At 49.3% G+C, this 15,771-nt stretch overlaps 1 pseudogene; it reads right to left on the reverse strand.

The window, feature by feature from the left end:
- Window positions 1–10,122: 10,122 nt before the first annotated feature.
- On the reverse strand, window positions 10,123–15,763 carry LOC146205025 (uncharacterized; annotated as a pseudogene).
- Window positions 15,764–15,771: the final 8 nt, after the last annotated feature.

Below are 15,771 nucleotides of genomic sequence, written 5' to 3' on the forward strand. Positions count from 1 at the left end.
CATGGATCCGCCAGGTAGTGGAGGAACAGAGTGTGTGCTTGCCAATCGCGAGCGTGGTCATAGAGGGCCCTTTCGGCAAGTTAACAACCGAGGCTGCCGTTTCAGGAAAGCTTCCTAAGTGCTATCCGTATTTGTTCTCCAACAAATCGGACATGCTACTGCGAAAGAGGGGCATCCTTTTCGGAGACAGAGTTGTGCAAGCCTTAACACGTTCAAAGGCGCGAGAACTAGCTACACTGCTCATTCCAGAAAAATCCACAGCGGAGGAAACGGCAGTAAAAACAGTGGTCGATGCGGAAGATAGCGGGTCAGAAAACTTTGAGAGCGAGGCATCTCAGATAAGTCAACTTGAAAGTGAGCTTGATGAGACGCGGAATGAGGACGTTCTTGAGAGTAACCTCTTGCCGCCAGTGTCTAGTAATCTCACGAGACTTTTAAGTGGAACCCGAGAGGACTTAGCTATGGAGCAAGCCAATGATCCTAAGATACAGGAGCTTCTCCAAAGGACGGAGCAGATAGGAGAACTAAAGAAATCTCAGCTGTCCGATCTGGGCGAGATAATAACAGAGTTTGAGGCCTGCTTCGTGGACAGGCCAGGCACGACTGATTTGACTGAGCACGATATTGAGCTGACTTCAGACGTGCCAGTGCGATCAAGGTGCTACCGATTTTCTCCAAGGCAAAGAGAAATTCTGGATAGGGAAGTAACTCGCATGCTGGAATTGGGAGTAATAAAACCCTCGAAAAGCGATTATGCTTCGCCTATGATCTTAGTAGAAGCTCCAGGTAAAGACCCTAGGCCTGTGGTAGACTACCGAAAGCTAAATTCTCTCACCAGGGATCAAGTGTATCCTATTCCGAATATTGAGGAGAGAGTAGAACAGGTCAGTAGAGCGGCATATGTGACTATGCTGGACCTTACTCGAGGATACTGGCAAGTACCGCTCACTGAACGCGCCAGCAGATACGCGGCTTTCGTCACTCCGACGGGCAGCTACCAGCCAACAATGATGAGTTTCGGGCTCAAAAATGCTCCATTTTGTTTTTCCCGACTCATGGATAGGGTTTTAAAGGGGTGTGAAACATTCGTGGTGCCTTATTTAGATGACATTGCGATTTTTTCCGACTCATGGGCGGACCATATGGTACATCTAAGAGCTGTACTGAGCCTTTTGCGTCAAGCTGGGCTAACCGTAAGGGCCGAGAAATGTTGCCTGGCAAGGGCGACCGTGGACTACTTGGGTCACAATGTAGGTCAAGGTTTCAGGAAACCCAGCGAGATTAAGATTTCTGCGGTAGCAGACTACCCGCGGCCGAGCACGAAGACGGAAATTCGGGCATTCCTGGGGCTGACTGGATACTACAATCACTACATCCCTAACTATTCAGCTTTGGCCAGCCCTCTGACCGACGCTCTCCGCAAGACAGAACCGACAAATGTAGTCTGGGACGAACAAAAGGAAGCCTCCTTCGTAAACCTGAAGGCTGTGCTGATTAGCCGTCCGGTATTGCGAGCTCCAGACTATGACCGAGAATTCACGGTCCAGTGTGATGCCAGTGATCGAGGGCTAGGTGCTGTTCTCTGCCAGAGAGATGACGACGGTAATGAGCAACCTGTGTTCTACCTGAGCAGAAAACTGAGTTCTAGAGAGAGGGCTTATTGCGCGTCAGAGAAAGAGTGCGCTTGCATTGTATGGGCCATTCAAAAATTGCAGTGCTATCTTGGAGGGGCCAAATTCACCGTAGAGACGGACCATTGTCCCCTGGCTTGGCTGCAAACTGCTACATCGAAAAACAGTCGCCTTCTTAGGTGGAGCTTGATTTTACAGCAGTACAATTTTGAAATAAGATACAAAAAGGGGAAGTTCAATGGGAATGCGGACGCGCTTAGCCGCTGTTTCTAAGCGGTCCGAGGTGTTCCTCACCATGTATCCAAATTGATAATCAGGTTTTTTTTTTTTTCTCGTGCGCTTGTATATGTGTGACTATGTAAAGCAGCACGTTTGGTTTTCGAGGCATACGTGGGTCCTGAGCGTCTTGAGTGTGGGCTTTTCTCGAACAACGATGGCAGTTTTCTTTTAACCTGGTCTCTTCAGACGGGAGCCGAGTGCTTGCTTGGACATGTGGTTGAGTTTCAGACAGCTCGAGCAATTTGGCCTACGACAATCAAGACAACGCGACAAGCAACAGCGAGCTTCAAGCGTTCATGTGCAGGCCATTAAGTCGTCAGCAGCTGCGACTGCTGCCCTCCGAGACTCTTCTGGCGGGGGAGGAGGCTGTTACGACCGTGCATCATCCGCACTTGCGCGCTCTATTGTTCGCCTGTGGGCATGGATAAGTGCTGTGGATATGTGCTGTTGGTACAAGCGCGCTAAGTGAGCCTGTTTCCAGGAATCCTTTTGTGTAAGCCTGTTTTGCTTTGTGGACACCCTGCAAATGCCAAATTGACCCTGTCAAGAGAACGTCTAGAAAAACAGAAAGAAATGTCCCCCTGCGGGAAATAGCCGGAAGTGCTTTGGTTCAATTGTTCACCCTTCCCGTCGAGAAGCCCTATCATCCAGTGAGGAATGCCTAGTGTCCAAAGGAGACGACAGAGTGACACGTCCGCTGACGTGCAGGACAAGAAAGGAGCATGACGCATAGGGCCATTAAATGGTTTCCCGGAAATGCAGGAAAGATTTGCAATTGTCGAAAAGGGACAATGCTGGGAGCAGTATGTGGCGCGCACGTGCTTAGGTTTCTGAGAAGGAAATCCACTTGCCGGAACCAGCCTATCGTTTCTTTGCTGAAGAATATAAATGTACCTCCTCTCCTCGCCGTTCCCAAGCTTTTCCCGCCAACTAGTGATCACGCCCAACGAATCAATGCCGGACCAGTCAGTGCCTCAGACCATCAGTGCAGTGATGTGTTCGATTGGATGCCGATATCTGAGGGGCGTGCCCTGGAACTGGTTGGTCAGCATCTTCAGAGGGGGACTGGACATAGGGGGTTTTAAGGACATTGCAGAGCACGAAAAGAAGCTCTGAGCCCTGGGTAAACGGCTCATGCAGACGCTTCTCGCTATGAACTCTTAACGCTTGCCATTTTGCTGATGTACCCTTCTTTTTCTTGTAAATAATCTTGTAAATAAGTTTTCTCAAAGTGTCATTAAACCTGCTTGTACATATTTCACCAACTTCGAAGATTCAATCCTTCTTCAACCCGGAGTCTCTGCACGCTACCAAGTGAAGGCCGGGTCGACATAGTCCCAGCGTCACGACAGTCCTCAACGATGGAGCTTAAGTATTCTCCTAATTTTTCTACTATTAAACATGTTTTATAAAAACACTGTTTGCAATTAAATCTTTGAGATGCATGATGCCTGTAATACAGTGCACACGTAACCGTATTATTTTGTTAGGAAGCTTTGCTTATTGTCAATTTGCCACTATCACTCTTAGGACACCCCTCGGCGATGGATATAAAGTCTTGACTCTATGCTATTTGTTCAAAGGTGAGTGTTGGAGTTGGGATGTGCGTATTATGTTGTGCTATGTTGTGGTCTTTGCAAAACGTGCAAGTTGTGTACCATAATGAGTGGCCCTACGTGCTGATGCAAGGTTCCTCTACCATTTTCAAGATGTTTCATGTATGTTAGATTCATGTTTAATATAACATTATACCAACCCTTATTTATGACATTGCAAAAACATTAGAAATAAATAACAGCATCAGAATAAGGTTTGACTGGAACAAAAATGCAACATTGCTGAAATGTTTCGGTGCTACCTAGGTATATATGAATGTGCACACACTAAATCGCTGTAGCAACCTAATCTTAATGCAGAAGCGAATATTCCAGAAAACACCCCGACTTCCAGAGGCGTCCCACTGAAATCAGGACCTCCGACATTCTAACAAGGCAACCCACAGGATGTCCCAGCGAGCTCCCTTCTGATATGATTTTCTAGCATCCGAAGGAGGATCTTATTGGGACATTCCGTTCACTTCCCCTTTAGGACGATGCTAAATTTCCTAATTCCGGACGGTTTCCATTGGTATCATGCATCACGTCGTACGAAAGCATGTGAACGAAAATCAAGTCACACTGTTTGTCATTTCATCTATTAAAATAAAATTCAATTCCTGTGATGGAGAACGCTTTTTGAGCATTCGGTTAATGGTTAGACCACTGTACATGTACGAGAAATAAATTCAGCAGTGGTTTAGCTCAGCTAGGCCGGGATATAGACCACTTTCGTGGCGAGGAGGAAAATAACCTCGAGCCGGAACACGCAGCGCCGCTCCTCTCTGGTATGTAGGGACGCGGTGCAAAAAGCGGGGCGGCAGGGCATTCTGCGGAGAAAGCGCACGCGTCGCACAGTCTTTTGCACACAAAGTGTCTAGAATGTCTTGAATAGTCGCAAAGTGTCTAAGCTGGTTAGCTGATGCGAGCGATGTGCTATTTTTACAGCTTTTTTATATTTTCTACGCTTTTTACCCAAACCATTCCTGTTCTTTCTTCTGTTCGCCCCTTTCTTTCCTTCCTTTCCCTGATCGTTTTATTACCGCCGGCCGCAGATTAGCTGCTAAGAGATGCCGCGGATAGCAGAATCTTTTTCCTTATGCTTTTGTTAGAATTAACACAACAAAACAATCGAAAACAAATTATTAACAGGAGATAAAAAGATTAACGGTGGTGGTATGCGCGCGTGTAGTTATATGCTGTTACAGTTACAATTCTTGCAATCGGGCGAAGATGAGCGGCCTTTGAATTTTCAGCAGCAACCAAAAATGTTTCGCCTTTTCAACCTTTCCTGCGAGTTCCGAACACTGTGTTTGTAGGAAAAACTGAATACGAGAGAAACAACGGCAGCCTTTGGGCAACAAGCGGATGATATTCCTTGCGGCAAATATTTGCGAGATGCCGTCTCAGATAGAAAAAACTATTTCGAGGCAGCAGTCACCTGAGGTTTATGAAAGTATGAAAGAACATATCCCACTTGAAGACAACAATGCCTAATCAGTTGGTTGCCAAATTAATATTCAGTGAAATGGCGTTATATATATTTTTTAAACACGCATCCCGTAAGCTTTTTCTGCCGATAATAAATGGGGATATGGTCATCAAAAAAGCAGCGATTTCTTGAAGTAAGTAAATCTTGCGTCGACCAATGGGCTATATAATTGTTGGTAAAAGCAACGTTCGCTGATTTAAGGTCACTATTCAATAAGTATCAATTGTCCATTTTCTCTTTCATCTGGACGTCAGAATGACGGCCGCATCAGACAACCGCCACTAGCAACCACTCAAGGGAATGGCAGAATAGCAGCTCCCGTCGTTGACAACAGTCATCGCCACTCCCCGCACATGCCGGCAAACCGGTGGTTGAGTCATGTGGGCAATGCTGTAATCAGATTGCCTGGTAGTGGTTGCTTGAACACCCCCCGCCCCGGCTTTGTCACCCAACAAAAGTAGCCTGGGGCAGAGTAAATGGTTCCTTATGAATAAAATCCCAGTGGAGGTGAGGACTCCCGCAGTATCCGCTCAAATCCGCTGACCCAACAAATGCAGTGCGATTAGCATTGCTCCTAAACTTGACATGAAACGGCTACATTCGCTTGCTGTCATTGCTCAAATTGTTACAGTAACCCCTAAGTATAAAAAGTAGGCAGTATACATGTAGTCCGAAGTGGACAGTACAAGTGAGGAGGACATGTAGTGCGAAGAGAGGATAACCGATGGTCGCTGAGGGTAACAAACTGGATTCCAAGGGAAGGAAAGCGTAGCAGGGGGCGGAAGAAAGTTAGGTGGGCGGATAAGGTTAAGAAGTTCGCAGGGGTCAGGTGGATGCAGCTAGCACAGAACCGGGTTAAGTGGAGAAATATGGGAGAGACCTTCGCCCTGCAGTGGGTATAGTCAGGCTGATGATGATGATGATGATGATAATAAAAAGTAGATCGAAAGCAGCCCTGCTTTGCTTGCTTCACCGCCCTCGCGGCCAGTGGGGCCCCACCTCCTCTCTGTGCCACATAATAGTTACACAGTAATCGCAATCAGGCGACGCGCGTCTTTCTCTGCCTCTTATTTTTATTTTCTCTTCTGTCCGCACGAGGCAGCGGAGGTGGCTCAGCTACAGAGCCAGTAGCAGGCCCATGCATTTTCTTTTCCTTCTTCCTACAGTCACAACAACAACAGGCTTGTAGCCGTCGGCCGACACTATCAGGAGCATAAATTTTGGTCGTTTCTGACAGAATGCCTTGGCTGCTGCTGAAAAGCTTTTATTCTTTCAGCCAGATACTTTCATAAAACAAAAATTGGCATGCGAATGCTCCTAAATACCGATGTGCGCTACTTGTCGCCGGTTCTGCGCACGAGACCGCACTCATTCATTCATTCATTCATTCATTCATTCATTCATTCATTCATTCATTCATTCATTCATAAACCTTTATTCATGAGGATGGCCTGAGGCCCAGGGGGGAAGGGGGTGGGTTAGGTGAGGTTGAGACCACCAGACTCCGACATGAAGTCTAGCAGGTCACTAAGCTTGCGCTTAGTGCATGGCGGTTGTTCTCAACTTGGCCGCTAGATGGTGCCACATACATAAGATGGCAGCGCGTCCTGATAAAATGGTCTATACATAGCCAAATCTACATTTGGCTTGGTTTTGCTTGGTTTATCTGAGAGAGCCTGTGTAGTTTTGGCTGGTATAGTTAAGCTTTGTTTATTATAGAGCTCGTCTGTTTTTGGCCGGTTAAGCAATTAAAAACACTTTTGCGAATCGGTATGTATGTCCGTAAAACACTTGTTTATTGATTCGTTGCTTTGATAAAGACGAAGACTGATAGTCTATCGCCCACGCTGCACGCAAAGACAAATTGGTTATTCACAGTCACACTCGAACGTTCTCGTTGCCGAATCAGTGGCCGTCAGCGGTATAGTGTAGTCAGTCACCCGGCTCGTCTTTCTCTCATCTGGTTCTTCCTGCACCATCGGACGTTCTTCTTCTCGTAGTTGGGCAACGACGATCGGAATCTCTGCCTCCAATTCGATGTCGCCGACATGCGACTGTCATCCGCCGCTGCTAATTACAACGACGGAGCCACCATGTGGTTGGCTCCAGACGCTGGAAAAATCTATGGCAAATTTGGGCGATTGTTTTGTTCCATTATTCAGTTTGTTCGCTCAGGGATATATGTACGTGTATATATATATATATATATATATGCAAGCCTTGCCCTAACCATAGCAAACGAGCTCACCTTACAATAACGCTCGTTATAATCTCGGTGGAGTCTGCGAGGACTGATCCTGGAGCTACGCAGTCGTACCCTCGCTACCGCGATGCCAAGTGACGCCATCCAACCAACCGCTTCGCCACCCACAACCTGTTCCGGTGCGCTTCGTCAACGGGATCCTGCCAGTTTCAGTGGCACGGATGACCATGATGTGGAGGACTGGCTGTCCTCCTACGACCGGGTGAACGCTCACAACCGGTGGGACTACAGCATGAAGCTGACAAATGTAGTTTTCTACTTGACGGATGTGGCGAACCTTTTGTTCAAAAACCATGCACAAATCGGACTTCGCCACCTGGTCCGCTTTCAAGACATCCTTTATTTACATCTTCGGGCGTCCGGCCGTGCGGAAACTTTGCGTTGAGCAGCGTCTTTCCTCTCGCACCCAACAGTTTGGTGAAAGCTTCACCAGTTATATTGAAGATGTCCTCATGCAAGCGCTTCAGTGCATCAATTACAGAGACTGAGCGCATCAAGCATGTGCTTAAGGGCATAGAGCAAGACGTCTTTCACATGCTTGCAGCCAAAGGCCCCACCTTTGTCAGCGAGATCATCAATATTTGTCAGAGATATGACGAACTGCGCCGAAAGCGAGTCTTCACTTGGCTGCTCTCAACACAGGCCGCGACTCTAAATAACATCGACGTAACGAGAGAAGTCAACAGTTCTCTCCTACTCCAGATTCAACAGTTCATCCATGAGGAGGTGGCCCGGCAGCTGCCGCTGCTTCCCTCTGTTCCGAACATGCCATTAAATCTGGCGCCGACACTTCAACATCTGATCCGAGAGCAAGTGTCCGAGGCCATGTCGTCAGTACCTGCAAGCTTAGAACTAAGCAAACGAGCTTGCCTTACAATAAAGGTCGTTATATATATATATATATATATATATATATATATATATATATATATATATATATATATATATATATATATATATATATATATATATATATATATATATATGAGAGGCTACCAGGTGGCGTCGCCCGGAGCAGCAGCATCCGCGTCGAGCTCCGATCAAATCCGCACGCACCGCTGTTCTTCGCCGCCAACCCCTGAAAGTTTTCAACCGGCGTGTAACCTCATCACCGCGCACCGACTGATACAAAGTACAACCCGGTACCGTTCTGTATTGCGTGGCAGCGGCTGTTCGAAAATCCGAAGCGGCCGCCGCCCTAGTAAGTCTCGTAGCCCCGCAGCATAACATGGACTCCTCGGCCCCAGCGGCACTCCAACCGCAGCCTGCCCCTGGAAACATCGCCGCCATGCCTCTCACCGCCCGCCGCCACCTCGAACGATGCCCTCCTCGACTCCGCGGACTTTACCCCCGACCCCGCAGACGGATGGATTACACCCGCCGCCCGTAAGACACGCACTGAGCCTCGTTCCCGGTATGCCCTCTGTTCCAGCGTCCAACAACGAACAAGCAGCGTGGAAGCAAGAAGAAGAAGAGCGTTTATTCGAGATGCATGCTGGTATTTATAGCCTACAAACGGCTGCATGGTAACGGCCAGAGCGCATGCGCGACTGATACATTACATCTTCCTCGGTGTAATCTTTAAAAGTCTGAGAGCACAATACGCGACACTTGTTGGAAATTCCGGTCGTAGTGAAGACGATTGGGCTGTCTGTTGTCGGGTGGATCGCCTTGGCACAAATTGAATGGGCTGTATTGTAGACTGCGACGCTTCCACGTTTTCCTGGGAAATGTCTTCGCTGCCAGAATCATCTTCCGTTAAGTCGCTTCGGAATGGCTCACGTGTGGCTAGAAGATGTTGTCGGTTGCGTCGACGCACTTTGTTGTCCTCTGTAAGGACGCGATAGGACCTTGGTGCTACCATGCCCATGACTCAGCCTTGCAGTCCCATGCATTCCCTCGTACTCTTACAACTGCATCTTTTTTTAGCTCAGGCAGATTTTTCCCTTTTGAGGGCCTTTGCTGGCGTGGTTGGCGCCGGGACTTCTGTTGACTGGAGCATGACACGAAGTCTGGTAGCCGAGTGCGCAACTTTCTGCCTTGAAGAAGCTCTCCAGGGGACCGGCCTTCGGCTAGTGGAGTCGAGCGATAACCGAGAAGGCCCAACCAGAAGTCCACGTTGAGTTCGCCAGTCTTCTTCATGATTCTTTTGACAATTTGGACTCCCTTCTCGGCTAGGCCATTGGACCGTGGGAATCGCGGACTGGACGTGACATGCTTGAAGTCGTATCTAGAGGCGAACAAAGCAAATTCATGTGATGAAAACTGAGGACCGTTGTCGGTGCAGACTTCCAACGCAATCCCATACCGTGCAAAAATTGAGCTAAGCTAGCTTAGCAATGACAGTGCATGTCGTTGTGTCAGTAAGCTTTTCGACTTCAGGGAAGTTTGAAAACGCGCCGAACACGCACAGGTAGGAGTTTCCGCCGTACATAAAGATGTCAACACCCACCCTGTACCAGGCATGGCCTGGGATCGGCCTAAGCAGCACTGGTTCGGTTTCTTGTTTGTAAGCGTATTCTTGACAAACAGAACAGGTCTTCACCATGGTTTCAATGTGCGTATTCAGTCTCGGCCAGAATACCAAGCGACGGGCTCTCGCTTTGCACTTATTTATGCCTAAGTGACCTTCATGAATACGACCCAGTATTTCAGCTCTCATATTCCTCGGAATGACGACCTTTGTCCCCTTCATAATAATACCCTTCACTTCTGATAACTCAGGACCAAAAGGTCTCATCGAGCCTTCAATTTCTTCTCCATTCCTTAGTTGCCGCAACACTGTTTGCAAGTCTGGGTCAGAGGCTGTCACTTCTGCCAGTCGATCAAACATTTTCTTGCTCACCAGCTCTGAAGTCACGCTCACTGCATGAACGTCGACGTCTTCAGTGAAGTCATCACGTTCGCTTGGAACGGCTGGCGACGATCTTGAAAGCATATCGGCCAGGAACAGCTGTTTGCCTGGAACAAAGGGAAGAACGTAATCGTATCTTAGCAAGCGCAGGAAAAATCGTTGCAGTCTTGGTGGCATGTCACCAATGGCTTTCGAAGCAATTTCCATCAACGGTCCGTGGTCTGTTTCGATGGCGAACTTGCGGCCGTAAACGAAATGAAAAAATTTTTCACAGCCGAAAGTAATGGCCATTGCTTCTTTCTCGATTTGCGCGTATCGTTGTTCTGCCTCCGTCATTGTGCGTGATGCATAGGCGACCGGCCGCCAACTACCACCGTAGTTCTGAAGAAGGGCAGCACCAATCCCATTTTTCGAAGCATCAGCAACGACTTTGGTCTCTTTAGCAGGATCGAAAATAGCTAGGAAAGGAGGACCACTCAGTGCGTCACAGACAGCTTGCCATTCCTTACAGTGGTTTGCAGACCATTCAAAAAGGGCGTCTTTTTTAATGAGGCTTCGTAGAAGCGTCGTCCTTTCCGCTAGATGCGGTATGTAGTTTCCGAAGTAGTTCACTACCCCGAGCATTCTGTGGACGCCGGCTTTGTCCTTTGGCTGAGGCATTTCACGTAATGGTGCAATCAGTGCGGGGTTAGGTCTTATTCCGTCTTTGTTTAGATGTCACCCAAAAAGTCAATTTCCGTGACACTGAATTTGCATTTCGCCGCATTGAGCGTCAGGCCGGCCTTTTTGGCTAGTTGAAAGGCTGTGCGGAGGCGAGTATCGTGTTCTTCCCTTGTGCTCCCCCATATCAATATGTCATCGACATAGATTCGGACCCCTGGAGCCTGGTCGAATATTTCATTCATAGTTCTCTGGAAAACCTCAGGCGCCGAAGCAATGCCGAAGGGAAGTCGCAAGAAACGGTAGCGTCCGAAGGGTGTTCCGATTGTGCATATCTTTGATGTAGCTTCATTTAAGGGGATTTGGTGGAACCCCGAATGCGCGTCGATGCCAGAGAAAAAGGAGGCCCCGGCAATCTCAGCCTCAATGTCATCTCGCTTAGGCATTTGATAATGTTCTCGCTTTAGGCACTCGTTAATTCGTCTGGGGTCAATACATATGCGCAGTTTCCCATCCTTTTTTCTTGCTGCAACAAACGGACTCACCCAATCAGTGGGTTCGGTGACTTTGGCCACGAAGCCAGCCCGCTCCATCCGATCCAACTCTTCTCGCAGGGGCTCGAGCAACGCCAAGAGCAGCCGTCGCACCGGCTGGACTACCGGTGTTGCATCCTCGCGCAGAATCATGTGGTAAGGGCGTGCTAGGCAGCCGATGCCCTGAAACAACTCGGGAAATTCCTTAACCACTTGGTCAGTGCTGTTCATGTGCACAGTGTTCACAGAACGCGACCACAGACCTAACGCTTCACTTGCAGACAGTCCCAATATGGCCTGGTTGCCCTTTTTCACAATGAAGAAGTCGAAGTACCCACTTTGGTCGTTCACAACCACTTGGAGCGTAGCCACGCCGATGTGCTTTATAACGTCACCGGTGTATGAGCGGAGGACGGAGCGGCTTGCTCTTAAACCAAACTTCGCTTTGAGCCTTTGAAAAACGGAGTAAGGCAATAAATTCGCTTGCGAGCCTGTGTCTACTTTCAGAGACACTACTTGGGAAGCCACTCTCGCGTGAATGACCCAATCAGCTCTGTTGCCTAAGCAGACGTCGAGTATTCAGAACCTTCCTGCTCACCGCGTACTTCGCTTACTTGAGAAACGTTTTTGCAATAGGCCGAAAATTGGTTAGCGCCACGGCACCGGAAACATGTTTTGCCGAACGCTGGGCATCTGCCGCGTTCGTGGACACGGTTGCACTTGGAGCATTTGAACTGCCGGCGTGTTTTTATACGAGCAACTTCCTGTTCTCGTTGAGCCTCGTCCTGCTTTGAACATTCTGCACACTGTTCACAGGCTGAAAAGTTGCCTTGCTGGCGCGTTTCAATTCGTGTTACTTGCTTCTTTGCTTGAGCCCATGTATTGTTTTGTTCGGCGCATACCTCTTCAGCCTTGCAAATTTCCTCCGCCCTCAGTAAAGTAAGGTCTTTAACTTTCAGCATATTTTCGCGCAATTTTGGATTATTTGTGCCAAAGACGACCTGGTCACTCAAGGTTCCAAAATTGCAGCTTCGTGCAAGTTTCTTCAAGTCCCGTCAAAAGCGTTCGAAGGGTTCGCCCTCAGCTTGCGTTCTTGAACGAAAGACATAGCATTCGTACACTTCGTTTTGCTGCTCTTTGCAGAGTTCCTCGAACTTCTTTGCGACAGTTTGATAATCTTCCTTGCTTTCGTTCTCCGAAAAAAAAAAGTTGTTGAATACCTCTAGGGCGTCTTCCCCGGCTACGGTGAGAAGCAGTGCGGTTTTGGCTCCTTCCGTCCGTGGTTCTTTCGTAGACTCAGTGGCCTGCAGGAACAGCTCGAACCGCTGCTTGAAGAGGCTCCAGTTCTTCGCGGTGCTACCGGACAGCACCAGCGGCTGCGGTGGCTTCACTAAATCCATCGTGCAGTGCACAGTGACACCACCGCTTCGATCAGCGCGTTACTGCATACGTGAACACTATCCCACTTCTGGCACCATGTTCCAGCGTCCAACAACGAACAAGCAGCGTGGAAGCAAGAAGAAGAAGAGCGTTTATTAGAGATGCATGCTGGTATTTATAGCCTACAAACGGCTGCATGGTAACGGCCAGAGCGCATGCGTGACTGATACATTACACCCTCTACTCCGTGTGCGTGCAACTCCCCGCCGCCGCCTTTGCGCCTACTGTAAAGCCCTACGCTCTACTCACCGCCTTCTCCGCCGCGGCTCAGCTCCCTGCCGGTGCCTCTTCCGACATTTCTCTCGATCTCCGGCCCCAACAACGGATTGCCATCATCAAGACCTCATCCCAGCTGACTGCATGCTTCACGCCTGAGTGCTATTAATCACATCACCCTCAACAAGGAAGAAATGCTCGTGCACTCATACATCGCACCCCCCACCAACTCCTGCCGTTGTGTGACACACGGCGTCGACGCTGGCCTCTCCACAGCTGCTCTCATGCAAGGCCTTGAAAGCTACTCTGGAAACATCCTCAACGCCCGCATGATGGGCACCACCGAGTCCGTCCTGATCACCTTCGAGGGCTCAGTAATTCCAAACACAGTCTATTTTCGCCGCGCCGCGTATCGCTGCCGCCCACATCACCCCAAGGCATATAAATGCATCCAATGCCTGCAATACGGGCACCGGACTTATACCTGCACCGAGCGTAACCTCCGCTGTAACATCTGCTCTACTCAGCTTCAATCAGCTGACGACGCCCATCCCTGCTCGCCATGGTGCTTTCACTGCAAAGCAGATCATCCACCTTTCGACACCGCATGTCCCATTCAGTACCAGCAAGACCAAGCCCGGGCCAAAGGTTCCTATGAGCAGCGTATCAAGTTACGCAGTGCTACGTCGATTCATACGGTCTCACCACCTACGGGCCCGGATAGCACTGCCCTACATTCGAAGCCGCAGTCATCTGCGCAATTATTAACTTCTCTACCTGCCACATCTACCTGGGGAAAGAACCAGCATCATCAGATGCCTCTTCAACCGCCATCTACAGCACCGACCACATCGTTCCTGCGTCCTGCCACTGTTCAGTTGACAGCCCAACCTCAACCTCAAGTCACGGGACCAAGAACCCACCCCGCATCAGTCCACCTCCGCAGTGAACCAACAGGCGGCCACTCAGGAGAGGTTGCCCCCGGTCAAACCACAGCTGACAGCAACTTCCCAAGACACCCCTTCGTGCTCAGGTACGCCAGGCACTCTCCCATCCCCCCCTCTCCACCCCTCCTCCGCTAAACTTTTGCAACAATACACTGATCTAAAAAACCGTCTTCTCCCGTGTGAGCAACAATTGACCGAAATCACCCAACGTGTTTCCACCCTCGAAACCCTTGTTTCTAATGTTCTCTCCATTGTCTCCCCCCTCGTCTCCCGAATCGAGGAGCTCACCTACAGCGTCGCTTCCCTCGAAAAAACCATCCACCTCAACAACCCCACCCTCATGCAAGCCACCTCCCAGTCTCTCAAACGTACACACCCAACTCCGGCGGCCGAGGTAGGTCATCTGCCTCCACCCCCGCCGTCTTCGTCGTTCTCTCCCACCTCTAACGCACTGTAATGGCTAACACAACCGCACTCCAAATTGTGCAATGGAACTGCCGCAGCCTCAGAACAAAGAAAACACCTCTGTATCAATGGCTTCTCACTCTTCCTTCTCTACCGGCTTTCCTGCTACTTCAAGAAACACGCCACACTCACAACATCCCTGGGTACCGGGGACTGCACACCCCCAACTACCAAACCCCTCGTTTCCTCTTTCATCCGTACAGACCTCAAGTTCGAACACATCGAAATCCCGACCGTGCTACAACCCTATCTCATTGCTTTCGTATTTTATCCCTCACCAAAACAGCGCCCTATATGCTTCCTCAATCTCTACAACAGACCCACCGAATACTGCCTTTTCAAACCACTCTTCTCTTTCACAGCATCCCTAGCTCCCACCCACGAGCTGCTACTGGCAGGAGATTTCAATGCTCCGCATGTCAGCTGGGGCTACCCGACAACATTACGGCCTGGCCGCATACTTCACGCATACATTACGCAGAATCACTTCACCGTACTCAACACTCCTGACACACTCACACGCACAGGCACAAGCACATAAAAACCGTCCACCCCTGACCTCGCGCTCTTCCTAGGCTCCACACAAATAACCTGGCAAAGCACGGACGCACAGCTCATCAGCGGTCACTATATCATTCTGTTATCTCTCGATCTCTCTCTACGCCACCGGAAAGGTACCCGACACCTCACAGACTGGGAAGCATTTCGCAAAATCCGCACTTCCACCTCATCCCAAGCTCGACCGTATCCAGATTGGCTCCAATCTCTTCATTCGGCACGACAATCTGCAACTACGACAGAAAAGTCTTCTGCACCCACTGTAACTCCTGACCCACACCTAATCCGCCTGTGGAAGCGGCGCAAGCGACTGCTTAGAAGAATCAGACAACAGCCACACAACCTCTAACTCAAACACTAGACCGACTACACTCTGACATAACACACTACTGTTCGACCCTTGAGGCATCTAACTGGGATGAAGTTTGTAACCGCATAAATGGCACCCTCCACCAAAAATCCACCTGGCATCTCCGCTCCCTTCTCAGTCCCCACCCCCACCCCACCCCCACTATCGATAAATTCCTATCCCTGCAAGGTCCCGCTCAACTAGAGCAGACTCTATCGAACCTCCACATTCCTCCACTTCTTCTATCAACCTATCAAGCTTACGCAGGCGCCTCTCAAGCAGATCTCGACAAACCCTTCTCTCTCAACGAGCTTGATTTTGATCTCGCACAAAATTCCCGCTCCCCGACACCAGGTGAGGACCTCGTCACCTACACTCTTCTAAGAAACCTTCCTGACCCCGACAAAGAAACTTTTCTTTCTTACATCAACGAACACTGGTCTGAGGGCACTTTTCCCCACGAGTGGAAATCCTCGACCATTGTTCTTA

This window comes from Amblyomma maculatum, chromosome 1 (genome assembly GCF_055883805.1).
Source record: "Amblyomma maculatum isolate TAMU_Amacu chromosome 1, ASM5588380v1, whole genome shotgun sequence".
NCBI lineage: Eukaryota > Metazoa > Arthropoda > Arachnida > Ixodida > Ixodidae > Amblyomma > Amblyomma maculatum.